The sequence below is a fragment of the Jaculus jaculus genome, chromosome 16, assembly GCF_020740685.1.
Source record: "Jaculus jaculus isolate mJacJac1 chromosome 16, mJacJac1.mat.Y.cur, whole genome shotgun sequence".
NCBI lineage: Eukaryota > Metazoa > Chordata > Mammalia > Rodentia > Dipodidae > Jaculus > Jaculus jaculus.
The window spans coordinates 75948570-75961993 of NC_059117.1; the positions used below are offsets into that span (position 1 = coordinate 75948570).

Below are 13424 nucleotides of genomic sequence, written 5' to 3' on the forward strand. Positions count from 1 at the left end.
TCCTTAGTCCTGGCTGCCAGCTTACGCCTGCCTCTCCCCTGGCCTGGGGGCTCAGGGCCGTGAAAAGAAAATTGATTTGAGCAAGAGGAGATAATGATGTGGGTGGGGGGGAGAGAAACAATGGCTATCCTAGGAGACCCAACACCTCTGTGCATTTTTCTCCCTTCATTCAAAAGGTCAGAAATAACTTATTTATTGAGTCAATGGCATTGTGCCCATGTCACCATGATTGACCATTCAGGATTTGTATTTCCTGTTACTGCACTTTTGGTACAAAAACTCAGGGAGTACGCAGATGATGGGAATATCCCCTAGGCCCTACGTAGCACTCGGTATGCATTTAACAAATTGTAAAGAATTATTAAATTATTTTTATTAAAAATGTTTAATAATTGACCAATATAAAAGGCTCCTTTTATAAGAGAATGGTGCAGGGAAGTTTACTGAAGGCCTCACAAGTTGAATGACTGGCCCAGAGTCACTTTGCCAGCAGGAAATAAAACCAAGACCTAACCCCTGTCAGTTGAACCCCTGTTCAACACCAGATTCCCCCCACTTCCCTGCTGGATTCTTGGAGCATACTTCCTGTGGCACAAGGAGATAGAGAGACCACGCTAAAGTGGTTTAAGAAGGCTCCCATCCGGGGTCCAGCCCTAAGGTCCAGCAGATGGGGGTTCTGGTCCATCCTTGCTGAACTCCCCGGGGGACCTTGGAAAAGCCCGGTTGTCTCACCTACCAAATGAGGACATGGCCAAAGTACTCTTTTAAGGGCTTGAGGGTCCTCAGACACCCCTGGCAGACTTGTAGTTTTCCATCTCCTGTGCTCCCCTGGACTTAGGGCGAGGAGCTGGGGGCTTATGTATGACTCATTCACACCCCAAAGCAGCGAAGAAAGCAGTCTGTGTGTTTCATTCCAGGGGTGCACACACGTACATACATACGCATAAGACCCTCACAGGTGACAGAGTCTCGGGCCAGCAAAGAGCTGGCACCCTGAAATCAAAGTTGAAAAGCAAAGAGAAAGAGAAACAAAGTACAGCTTTTGAAGGCTCAGCACAGCCTTTGATTTTAAAAGGGGGAGAGCGTGAGTTCTGAGGGCACTGCTGGGCTGGCGTGCTATCTAACCTGAAATGGACACTCGAGTTGATAACTGCCCAGCTATGACCCCTGATACATTTCTAAAAAGAAACAAAGAAAGGAAACGTAAAAGAAAACAACTGCATTTGTAAAGAAAAAACAGCCCTGGGTCTTGAAAGCCGCTCTTCTGTGTGATTTTTGCCTCCTTAGGAGACTGCATAGCTGAGAGCTGGGATTTAGGCTGACTAAAGCGTCACCCCTCCCACCCTCTTCCTGGCTTGGGGATCATTGATTTGAAAGGCGAGGCTAATTTACATGTAAATAAATCTCAGCCTTGGGCAGCGGGACTGGGGACGTCCAGATGCCGAGAGTGACTTGCTGACATCACTAGCTCATTAGCATGCGGAGGATGCAGACACTGCCACAGCGACTTCTCAGTCACTGGCAGGCGCTCGGCGACAGTCTCGTTATTATTATTTTTTTCTTCTTGACCGAGCTGCACGTCTCCTGGTTCGGTGGCCTAGGCTTTGCAAGCAGCTGACTGGTCTCCCGGGTCTGGCTGATGACGCGGAGATCAGGCTCTGTGACTTCCTTCAGCCTGGGAATTCAGAGCAAACTAGGGTTCTTGGGAAAGGCAATTGCAGGAATCTGGCGGACCCAAAGGAAAGCACAAGTCACACTTTCCTCCTGGGCTTGGTAGATCTGCCAGCAGGGTTTGCTTCGAGGGAGGCTGCCCTCTCGAAGGAGAGGCGATTGCAGAGCCGCCTGCTCGCCCGGCCGCTCGCTGGGCTAGAAGCTGCTGTGTGCTTGGGGAAGGACTCAGGTTTGCAAAGACGTGGGAGAAGATGCCTGAGGGCCTGCTTCAGTCCTCAGACCCCCGGGAGGAGAAAGTGCGCCGGGCCAACTGACCCTCGGGAGGGTCTGGCCGGAGCTGCTTCTGAGAGCGGACAGCTGATCCTCATAGGAGGTGGGTAAGAAATTTGCTTTAATCTCCAAACCAAGTAGCAGTTTGTATCCCCAGGCAGGATGAGAAAGGTCTGGGCACTGGGGTGGATAGGTACCTCACCAGAAAGCAGTTTTTTTGTGTGTGGTCTCTGGCATCATGTGCATTTTCTTTGCTTATTAGAAAGTTTATGTGCAAAGTGATATCATGAACATAGTGATAGAGATATATGGTATCCTGAAGAAAGATGTAAATCTTGGTGCTGGAAAAGTAGCCTTCCTCCTAAAGCCTTTCTTAATTATAGCAATGGCAGAAGGGGTTTAAAAACAAGAAAACCAACCACCTGGTCACGTTCAGATACCACTGACCATCATTTCATCACAAACCAGGAACATCTGGGGTGCTGAGGCATGAATGTAGCTGAGACTTCCAGGTAAAGAAACGGCTCTCAAATTACTGAGGTTTAATTTTAGCCAGAGTCCTTTCAGCTTAAAAATGGTGACAGCGTCTGGAGCGGGGCTGCGAAGACTGCTGGAACACACGATTATGTTCGCTCCCTACTGGGTGCTTGAAGAAGCATTCACAGTGAGTTCCCTGTTCAGTTCCCAAAAACCAATCCTAGCTCTGCTAATCCGCCATGGAGCCCTTGCCAGGAAGTGCAGATTTTTAATCCCATTACTCTCTGTGGCGTGGTCTTAGACCAGGCTGGGACCTAGTGGGACCCTTATGAACCATTAATGATTCCGGCTGGGTTGAATCACACCGGGCATACAATGTGTGCCAGATGTGATGCCATCCACCAGTTCCCAGTGTGGCCAGGGCACGACTTAGGTGCATAAATTGTTTCCCCAGTGACAAAGTTGGGCTGGTGCTGTGAGGCTGTAAGCGTCTGCTGTACCACAGGCAAGGGAGGGCTCCAGTGTGGTACAAATATACAGACACCCAATTCAGGGTATACAGGCCTGTAACATACCAGGCTGCACATCTCTTCCTGGGGGCGCGCGGGGGGGGGGGGGGGCTTTAAAAAAAACTCATTTCAAAGAAGCTTTAATACACAAAGCATCCTTGCTACTATCCTGCTTCCCAGAGAGCAGCCTGCCTGCTGGCTGGTGGTTTTCATAGGTGGGTCAGAATGACTGTCCCCAAGGACCCCAGAGTCTGTCACAACTTTGACAGAGAGTCACCGTCTTCTGAAGATTGGGATGCTGGAGAAGGGTTCATCTTTCCATCAAAAGCTATTCCCCTTGGGAGGTTTTTTTGGGGGGAGAATTTCGAGGCATGGTCTCACTCTAGCCCAGGCTGACCTTGAATTCACTCTGTATTCTCAGGGTGGCTTCGAACTCATGGCGATCCCCCTGCTGGGATTAAAGGCATGGCATGCACCACCATGCCTGGCTCGTTCGCTTGCTCTTTCTCTCTCTCTCTCTCTCTCTCTCTCTCTCTTTTTAATGAGAAAATTTAAACATTGACTTCATCAGGAATTGCATTTCATAAAGCATTCTGAAGCAGCCAGCCATGGTACAATAGCATGCTTGAATGACATGTTTGTTTTGTAAAGATTTGCCCGTGCAGTGCGGGGGTGGGGGTGGGGGTATAACCAATGCAGGAAGGGTGATGTGTTATAGAAGAGGAAAGAATGAGAAGGGAGCTGAGAGGTAGCTCAGTACAGCCGCACTGAAAGCTGAAGGGACCTTAAGAGCCGTCTGTCAGGCATTCATTCCTGTCTGTGAAATGGGGAGACTTGACAAGATGCATTGTGAAATGCTCTTAGCACAGCACCAGCCTCACAGCAAATGCTCAGTCAAAGCTAGCTGCGAGAGTTGTGTTACTCCCTTCCTGACATTATAAACACTGACTGAAAACAAACCTATCCATTGAAAGGCAGCGCGTTCATTTTCCTTTGCCTGCCGGGAGGTTGTGCTAGGAGAAAAAATGCTGTCTCTCGGTCACAGCTGGAGCCGAGCCATTCCACTCAAAAGAACTCTCCACCCTCCGATGGGGCTGGCAGCAAGGCCATATGACCCAGTCCTTCTGCCCCGTGCACACCTCAGAGTGACTGGATGAGACAGAGAGGATTAGCCAACGCTCGCTGGGCTCAGCACCCTGAAAGAAAGCCTCCTGTCTTGGCAGCTGGCAGGTCGCATGGAGAAAGCTGCAGGATCCAAGTTGGCATCGAGGCCCCTCTGTGCATCTCTTGTGTCCCAGCTCCGCATGCGAAAGGCAGGCTTGTCCCCCCTCGTTCTGTCCAGCACAGTCTTGGCGTCATCCTCCGCATCCAGGGAGGCCTTTGGATATATGCTTCACCTGCTGGGTGGCTCCCCACAAGGTCCAAGGCTGAAGTTCTGCCACCATCTGGGTGGTTTGTGAGTCTGGATTGGCCGGAGAAGCCTAGGAATTTGAGGCCTGACCTGATTGCCAGACTGGGGTCCATCATCCCCAGCTTTGATTCACGGCATCACCGAGGGGCGCGTTAGCCCCACTGTTGGCTGCCATTTCTCCCTGCCCCTCCCTGCTGCCTTCTGGAAATGGAACTCCAGTGCAGAATATGCAAGACTAACTAAAATTAAATTAGAGCTGGAGGTGTGGTTAATGGTAGAGCACTTGTGTAGTATGTGTGAGGTCAATTCCTAGTACCAAAAAAAAAAAAAGGAGTGTGGGTTAGGAATGAGAGCCAGTGGCCTCTGGCATAAAACCAGGTCTCCAGAAATTCGGAAATGAACTTGATCATTCCTGGTTGACACCATTTGTAGTACAAGTGTTTTTCATGGAGCCTAACTCTTGTGCTTTGATAATAGCCTACCTCCATTGCCTCTTGATAGGCACAGGGGACCCTGGGAGATCTGCCTAACCTCGCAGAACTTTGATTTCCTCATAGGAATGTTAGAAAAAAGTTTCCCCAAACGCTATAACAATGGTGTCTAGAAGGCTGTTGTCTAAATCCTACCACATATGGGACTGGCCTTCACTTCATTCTGGTGCCCATGTCTTTCCTATTTCCCATGCAATCTCAGCCTGTGGGCAGTAGGGGGCAGTAGATTTAGTATGTATTCGTTGGAAGCACTGAATATCAAAAAGACAAGGTAATAGCCTCAGTGGCAGGGCTGTCCAGTACAGAGGAATTCCAAGTGACCGGTCCTCTCCCTTCATGGCTGTTATCAAAAACATGAGTCAAATGTGGCATCCTTCGGGTAGGGATTCCTGATGGCATTTGAGCGAGGATTTTGTGTTTGGTGACCACTGAAGTCTTTCTTCTGCCCCTCTGCTGGGAATGCTGATATTCATTCTGGAAACCACTGGAGCTATGGGCTATTATTGCAAAGCAAGACGCTGGTGGATGGAGGCTTTGGCAAAATCTGTCTTCCTTGTCATTGTTGATTGAAACTTGCCACTTGGTTTTTGTGCCAACTCTTAAATATAACTTTCTGGTTTTTATATTATGACTCTGCCCCTCTCTCTCTCCCTCTCTCTCTCTCTCTCTCTCTCTCTCTCTCTCTCTCTCTCTCTCTCTGTGTGTGTGTGTGTGTGTGTGTGTGTGTGTGTGTGTGTGTGTGTTTGAATCAAGCAGAGGAGATAATCTTTATTAGAGCCTTAGCCAGTTGAGATTAGAGACCTAGTTTTCTTTTCTCTTTGACCTATTGTCTGGGCTGTTCATGATTTGGAATCTAAAAAGCCAAACATTTGCTGGTCCTAGTGTTATTTCCCTGGTGGTAACGGGAGGGGGGATGATGGCGGAGGGGGGGGTGATGAGGCTGCTGTGCTGGGATATGGCTCAGGTAGTAGTGTGCTTGCCTACTGTGGATGAGGACCTGGGTTCAATACCAGCACCATCAGAAGGGGTGGGGACAAGGGGAAGAGGAGAGGGAGGGAGGAAAAGAGAGAGAGAGAGAGAGATCCCCTCCACCTGTCCCCCCAAATCAGTGTGCAACTGTTTGAAATACTGCCACCTTCTTTTGACTAAGCACAGCACATGTCTTACGCTGCGTGTTATGGGCATTTGAAGGAGGCTTTAATGGAGAGAGTACACTGTGAGCTCGCCTTTCCTTGATGATGCACAGGGTGAACTCCTAACACATGTTTGGCTCTGATGTCTGTGAAAATGCAGTTGGCTGAACTGAAGACTCAAATACAAGAGCCGAGGCGGTAGATGAAACGTAGCTCTCTAGAGGCTTAGAGTCCAGGGACATTTGTGGTTGGCAGTGTGGGTCTGAAGGAAATAAAAGGTAGTCTCATTTGAGAAGGAAAGGGTCACCTGAGAGTCACACGCACTACCAGTGGTGCGGTGAACCTATGAGAGGGAGGGATGCTTGGCAGCTCTGGCCCCGCCCGCATTCCCTGACCAGCACGTGATCTGTCCTATGTAAGCCATCTGGAGCAGTGGGAGGCGCCGAGGAGCCCTTTCTGTTTAGGATGTGGTGAGAGTTGAACTCTCAGTTGGACCTTTGACAGCCCAGCACCCAGCTTGTCTCCAGTGACAGATGGCTGGCTTCATCTGCCTCCCTCCTCTTACGCTGGGAGCCCCACTGGCCTCAAGTCCTCCTCCCTCTTTGGCTCCTTAAAAATCGAACCTTATAAATATTACCCAGCCCCATCCAGGATTAAGAGTAACTGGGACAAAAAAAAAATTCTTAGCATTTCATTTCTCCCGGGCGGAGTGCCATTTTTCCAGTTCTTTCCTTGGCACGCCTTCATTGCTTATGAGTCCTCAGAGATATTGTTCACGAAAGTTCCAGGGCTCAGCTGAGAAACACTCTGCTTGCTGTGGTCACAAATCCAGCTATTGCTTCAGAGGAGCGCCAGCCTAGATGTAGAGTAGGTTTTGTGTGTCTGCGGAAAGTCTATGTACTTGGTAGTTGGATATATAGAGAAATGAATGACTATCATGAATTGAGCACCTACCTGTTGTGCATCAAGAACTGTATCTCACAGCTGGAGGTATGGCTTAGCGGGTAAGGCGCTTGCCTGTGATGCCTAAGGACCCAGGTTCAATTCCCCAGGATCCACATAAGCCAGATGCACAATGTGGAACATGCATCTGGAGTTCATTTGCAGTGGATGGAAGCATGCCCATTCTGTCTCTCTCTCTGTTTCATCCTCTCTTTCTCTGACTCTCTCAAATAAATAAATAAAAATTAAGAGCCTGGCTTGGTGGCGCACACCTTTAATCCCAGCACTTGGGAGGCAGAGGTAGGAGGATCACTGTGAGTTTGAGGCCACCGTGAGACTACATAGTGAATTCCCGGTCAGCCTGGGCTAGAGTGAGACTCTACCTCGAAAAACAAAACAAAACAAATCTGGGGCTGGAGAGATGGCTAAGCAGTTAAGCACTTGCCTGTGAAGCCTAAGGACCCTGGTTCAAGGCTCAATTCCCCAGGACCCACGTAAGCCAGATGTACAAGAGGGCGCATGCATCTAGAGTTCATTTGCAGTGGCTGGAGGCCCTGTTGTGCCCATTCTCCATCTCTGTCTGTCTATCGTCCTCAAAAAATAAATAAAAATAAACAAAAAAAAAATTTAAAGAACTATGCTTCACAGAGTCTGTCATATTCTCACAGCTGTCATTGCTGCTAATCATGTGAGGTTACAACAAACACATCTGTTGCTCGGCTGTCTTGGTGGCCCGCCCAGTAGGGCAGAAGGTGTTCCACTTAGCTGAGTGTCAGGTTATTTGGAATGAAACCTCCATTTTCTGCCTTGGGTTTACAAATTGGGTCTACATTTCAATTAAGTGTACTATCTTACTAGAAGAGCAGAGTCCATCCCATTGACTGTCTCTCTTGGGATTAGGACAATGGCCACCCTAGCAGCCATGAGAACACGCCTGTAGGGGGCTGGAGAGATGGCTCGGTCTTAAAGCACTTGCCTGCAAAGGCCAACAGGCCGAGCTCAATTCCCCAGCACCCAGGTAAAGCCAGATGCACAAAGTGGAGCATGCATTTAGAGTTTGTACCTGCTGGAGGCCTGGTGTGTCCACTCTCTCTGTTTGCCTCTCTTCTATTTCTCTCTCTCTCTCTGCTTACAAATATATATATATTTTTTTTAAAAGCCCATAAGGTCTTGAGGTCATAAGAGGTAAGGTGAGGTGAGGTGAGGTGAAGTTCGTCATTTGCTCAAAAACTGAGAACCCCAAATTTCTGGAGGTTAAGTAACTTTCTTGAGGTTTTGTTGAGAGCAAAGAATAAAGGTGCTGTTCTAACCCAGCATCATTGATTAAAGTCCTAGCCCGGAGTTACACCTACCATGCCAGGCGACCTTTTTGGTGACATACACCTCGTGGATGTTTCCTTCCTTTCCTTCTGAATCTTTTCTCTGGGTGCCTCAACTGAAAACCATCTAGTTTTATTGGTTTTGGGTGAAAACCCTTTTCATCTTTGAGGGAAACTGGAAGCGTCCGCAAGAATCTGTCAGTCAGGAAAGAGACTGTAGTCACTTCTTCACCCACTGGGATGGAAGACTGACGGTATGGGGGTCAGGAAGACACTAAGATGGGATTTCTGCCAGCCCAGGGGAAGAGGCCCACCGCTGAGTGACAGGGACCATGGGAATCCATTGTGCCATGCTCCGCCAAAAGACCCGTCCCTTGGCGTCTGGGAAGGAGGCGTCAGCTGTGACTGCACAGGTTGTGCCCACCAGGTGTAAACCGCTCTTCCTGCCTCAGAGCCTCGCTCCCCCATCCCTCACTCTGGGGTTCTGTCTGAGTAGGCTGACCTGTAAGTTCACTTCCAGCCCTGGCCTTGGTGAGCATGAGCCTCTGTGTGAAGCTGTAAAGCTGGACTCGTCAGCGATGGACTGTTGTTTCCACTGCCGGCAGCCCTTGACCACGATCTAAAAGGTCAGGCGTCATAGGATGACCTGACTGCTCTGTGTCTTGAGCACGTGTGGGAATACGAGAAGCAGGAGCTCTCCGGGGACCAGTGAGGCGGTTTCTGGAAGAACATCTGACCTTTGGAAGTGTCACCCATGCACAGGGGTGGTCTGGAGTGAATGGGGGAGCGCTACAGGACTGTACTAAGTGTGTACTAAGCACCCCTTCAGTGTGCTGAGCCAGGCTGTCAGATTTACCCCAGATGCGTCTGGACGTGTTGCTAAAATGCACATTCTGCATTTCTAGCAAGTTCCCTGACGCTGCTGCTCCCACTGCAGTCAACTTTGAAATAGGCATACAAGGCCTCACAGAAAAGAAAACTTGCCTAAATTCAGAAGGCTTAGCATGTCATTCTTTTTTTATTATTTTTATTTATTTGAGAGAGAGAGAGAGCACTTGAGAGAAAGAGACAGAGAGCGAAAGAACGGGGGCACCAAGGCCTTCAGCCACTACAAACAAACTCTAGATTCATGCACCATCTTGTACATCTGGCTTACATGGGTCCTGGAGAATCAAACCTGGGTCCTTTGGCTTTGTAGGCAAGTGCCTTAACCACAAAGCCATCTCTCCAGCCCCTTAGCCTGTCATTCTTTACTTGGATGAACCACAGAGAAACCACTTAGCTGCTCTGTGACTTAGTTTATCCCTTTGCAGAGTAAAGGGAAACGATTAATAAGTCACATGTGTGCCAGACACTTACCTAATCTATACCTTGTGACGTAGGTTCAGTTACAATCTCTAAGCTACAATAATTAAGCAGGTTGACTAACTTGTCCAAAGTCACGCAGTCACTGGCCAGACTGGGATTTGAATTATTCACACCATCACTTTCTGGAATTTTCACAACTTAGAGAGACTGTATTAGGACTTTGTGTATGCATGCATATGTGTGCACGAGAATTAAATTATATGTATGTGTGTGTGTGTGCGTGTGTGTGTGTGTATATGCATATATATATGCATATATATATATATATATATATATATATATATATGATGCGTCTCGAATGAGATTGTATTACGTTTTGCATATTTGTGTGCATTTGTATGTGGGGGCAGAAGTGTGTGTATGTGAATGCTTGTGCACGTGAGTGCCTGTATGTGTGAAGGCCAGTCATTGCCTACCTGATTTTCTTGGCACAGGATCTTGCACTGAACCCAGAGCTCCCCAATTTGGCCAGCATAAGTAGCCAGTGAGCCCGTGTCCACCTGTCCCCAGCCCCCAAGCACCGGGGTTACGGGTCTGCACCACCACACCAGCCATGTTTTTGGTGTGTATGTGTTTTTATGCATAGTGTGTGTGTGTGTGTGTGTGTGTGTGTGTGTGTGTGTGCATGCGTGCGTGTGGTATGTACATGAGTGTGCAGACGTATGCAACAAGTGTACATGTGTGCAGTGGCCAGAGGAAGATGGCAGGTGTCCTCCTCTGTCCCTCTTCTGCCTTACTTCCTTGAAACAGAGACTCTCACTGAACCTGGAGACCCCCATTTTTGTGTGAGCACTGAGGGATTAAGCTCAGGTCCTCATGCTTGTATCACAATGCCATTCATTACCTGTGATACCAGGTCTTCCAGATTTCCTGGGTGAGGCTCCCGAAGGTGTCTTCCTCATAGGGACCTGCGTTCCCCAGGCGTCCACTGGGGGAAGGGTACAGCCTTCCAAGATGGTATATGGATTATCCACCAGGACTCAGCACTGCATGGTTATCACTGCCCAAGTCTGTTACCTGTGTACCAGCTCACAACTTCAGAAGGTGCTAGAAGCGTGCTATTCATTGGAATGATGGATTCCCTGCTTCCCAGGCCCTGTGTCACCATCTGGGAGGTGGCGGGGGGGGGAGCAGTTCAGCCCATGGGCAGCATTGGTTTGCCTTCCCAGCATGCCCTGCCTTTGCCAGCACCTTAAAACCATTTTAAATCTTGCCCAGCTGAATTGCTACTGTGTGGTGTCCTAAATGGTAGTTCACCATGTGATACTGTGTGCTATTTTGAGTTTTTCAAGGAATGTTGTCGAGAGTGAGAAGTGGCATTTCAGCACCCTCATGGTGCCAGGCACAGCCGTGGGCCCTGCAAGAAGTTGAAAACATTAGGGAAGGCTGGGAAATGGCTCGGTCGTTGAAACACTAGCCACACAAGCACAAGGGCCTCAGGATCCTTGGTACCTGTGCAAAAGCCAGCACAGTGGCTCGTGCTGATGACACCAGCATTGGGAAAGTGGACACAGGCGGATTCCTGGGACTTGCTGGTTAGCTAGTCTGGCCAAATCAGTGAGCTCCAGATTCAATGGAGACCCTGTGTCAAAACATAAACTGGGGCTGGAGAGAGAGCTTAGTGGTTAAGGTGCTTGCCTGCAAAGCCTAAGGACTCATGTTCAACTCTCTAGGTCCTATGAAAGCCAGACACACAGTGATATAAGCACACAGTGTTGCACATGCCCACAAGGGGGCGCATGCGTCTGGAGTTCTATTGCAGTGGCAGGAGGCCCTGGCATGCCAGTTCTCTCTCTCTCTCTCTTTCTCTCTCTCTCTCTCTCTCTCTCTCTCATACACACACACACACACACACACACACACCTCTGTCTGCTTGGCTTGCCTCAAAAAAAAAAAAACCCACAAAGTGGAAACTGATGAGATACTTCATGTGGTCCTGTGACCACCACATGCACATGAACACACTCATAGACACATATGAACATGTTTACACACATATACACAGGCATACATATGCACATAATTTAATTTTTATTTGCAAATAGAGAAGAGAGAGGTGGGGGTAAGCATGGGTGCACCAGGGCCTCTTGCCACTGCAAACAAACGGCAGACACATGCATTTTGTGCACTTGGCTTTATGTGAGTACTGGGGAATCAAACCAGAGCCAGTAGGCCTTGCAAGCAAGTACCTTTAACTGATGGTCTATCTCCGCAGCCCACACACATTTTTTTAAGTACAGAAGGTCTTTTAGACATATGCAGCACTACAAACCAAATACCTTTGGCTTGGCAACTGTTGCAGTCGGGTTTGCATTGCTGACAGAAATCACCTGACCAAGAGCAGCTTGTGGGGAAAAGGCTTATTCTGGCTTACAGGCTCAAGGGGAAGCTCCATGATGGCAGGGGAAAATAACGACATGAGCAGAGGGTGAACTTCACCTCCTCACCAACTTCAGGTGGACAACAGCAACAGGAGAGTGTGCCAAACACTGGCAAGTGGACACTGGCCGTAATACCCATAAGCCCACTGCCAGCATTACTCTGCCTCCAGGACGCGTCAATTCCCAAATTTCCATCAGCTGGCAAGACTAGCATTGAGAACACCTAAATTTATGGGGGAGCCCTGAATCAAACCACTGCAGCAACCGTGCATGTCACAGATTGAGAAGTTACAGAAAAAATTTCTGTAAATGTGTGTGTGTGTTTCCATGGAAAGGGTCCCAGCTTTCATCAGATTTCTGAAGGGATCAGGTTACCCAAAGTGTTGCGAACCGCTAGGTTGGGCGAGATAGTGTGACGGTCTCACCCAGTCATATTGTACTCTCTGTAGGTGACCATAGGACCAGAGTCCAGTAGCATTTTGTCCTGTGAGGTGCGTGTCTTGGGCTGTTGGGAAGAAGGAGTTCTGTGGAAGGAGGACAGTGGGGGCCAAGAGCAGGTAATGGGAGGGGATTATGATCAAAAGACATTGTGTACCTGTATAAAAATTGTCAATAAACAAATAGGTAAATAGGGCTATAGAGATGACTCAGTGATTAAAGGCACTTGCTTCCAAAGCCTGATAGCCTGGGTTTGATTCCCTGGTAGTCATGTAAAGCCAGATGCACAAAGTGGTGCATGCACCTGGAATTCATTTGCAGTCACAAGGCCCTGGTGTGCCCATTCTCTCTCTCTCTCTCCCTTTCTCTTTCTCTAAATAAATGAATAACAATAAATGTAAATATTTATTTATTTATTGAAGCACAAGAGAGAAACAAGCAAAGAGAGAATAGGCGCACCAGGGCCTCTTGCCGCTGCAAACGAACTCCAGATGCATGCGCCACCTTATGCATCTGGCTTACTTGGGTCCTGGGGAATCAAACCGAGGTCCTTTGGCTTTGCGGGCAAACGCCTTAACTGATAAGCCATCTCTCCAGCCCAACAATATATATATTTTTAACTAGGTAAATAAATAAACAAGCCCGTGCTTGTTACTAAAAAGAAAAGGAATTTTCACCTCTTTCTCACATGACTGCCCAGAATCTAATGCTAAGGCCAGGGTGGCTGGGAAGAGGCGGCTGACTTTCCTACACTTTGTAGACAGGCGAGGAGGTTGTGAACTCTAGTCTCAAATGCCAGGGCCATTGGAGGTCTCACTTCTTCTTTCTCTCAGATACTTTAAAAAATATTTTTTATTTATTTACTTGAGAGAAAGAAAGAGAAAGACACAGAGAGAGAGAGAATGGGCACACCAAGGCCTCCAGCCATTGCAAACAAACTCCAGATGCATGTACCCCCTTGTGCATCTGGCTTACGCGGGTCCTGGATAGTTGAACTGGGATCCTTTGGCTTTG

The 13424-nt window shown here is 48.4% G+C and overlaps 1 protein-coding gene across 3 annotated transcripts in view; it reads left to right on the forward strand.

Annotated features, from left to right (window-relative positions):
• Prickle2 (prickle planar cell polarity protein 2) overlaps positions 1-13424 on the forward strand; it is a 374089-nt gene that overhangs the window by 249961 nt on the left and 110704 nt on the right. The window contains exon 1 of one of the 3 annotated variants that reach the window (XM_045136096.1): positions 1540-2044. The exons of the other annotated variants lie outside the window; for them this stretch is intronic. The gene's annotated coding sequence lies outside the window, so the exon portion shown is untranslated. Of the gene's footprint in view, positions 1-1539; positions 2045-13424 lie in introns of those variants that run through there. 3 annotated transcript variants of the gene reach the window in all.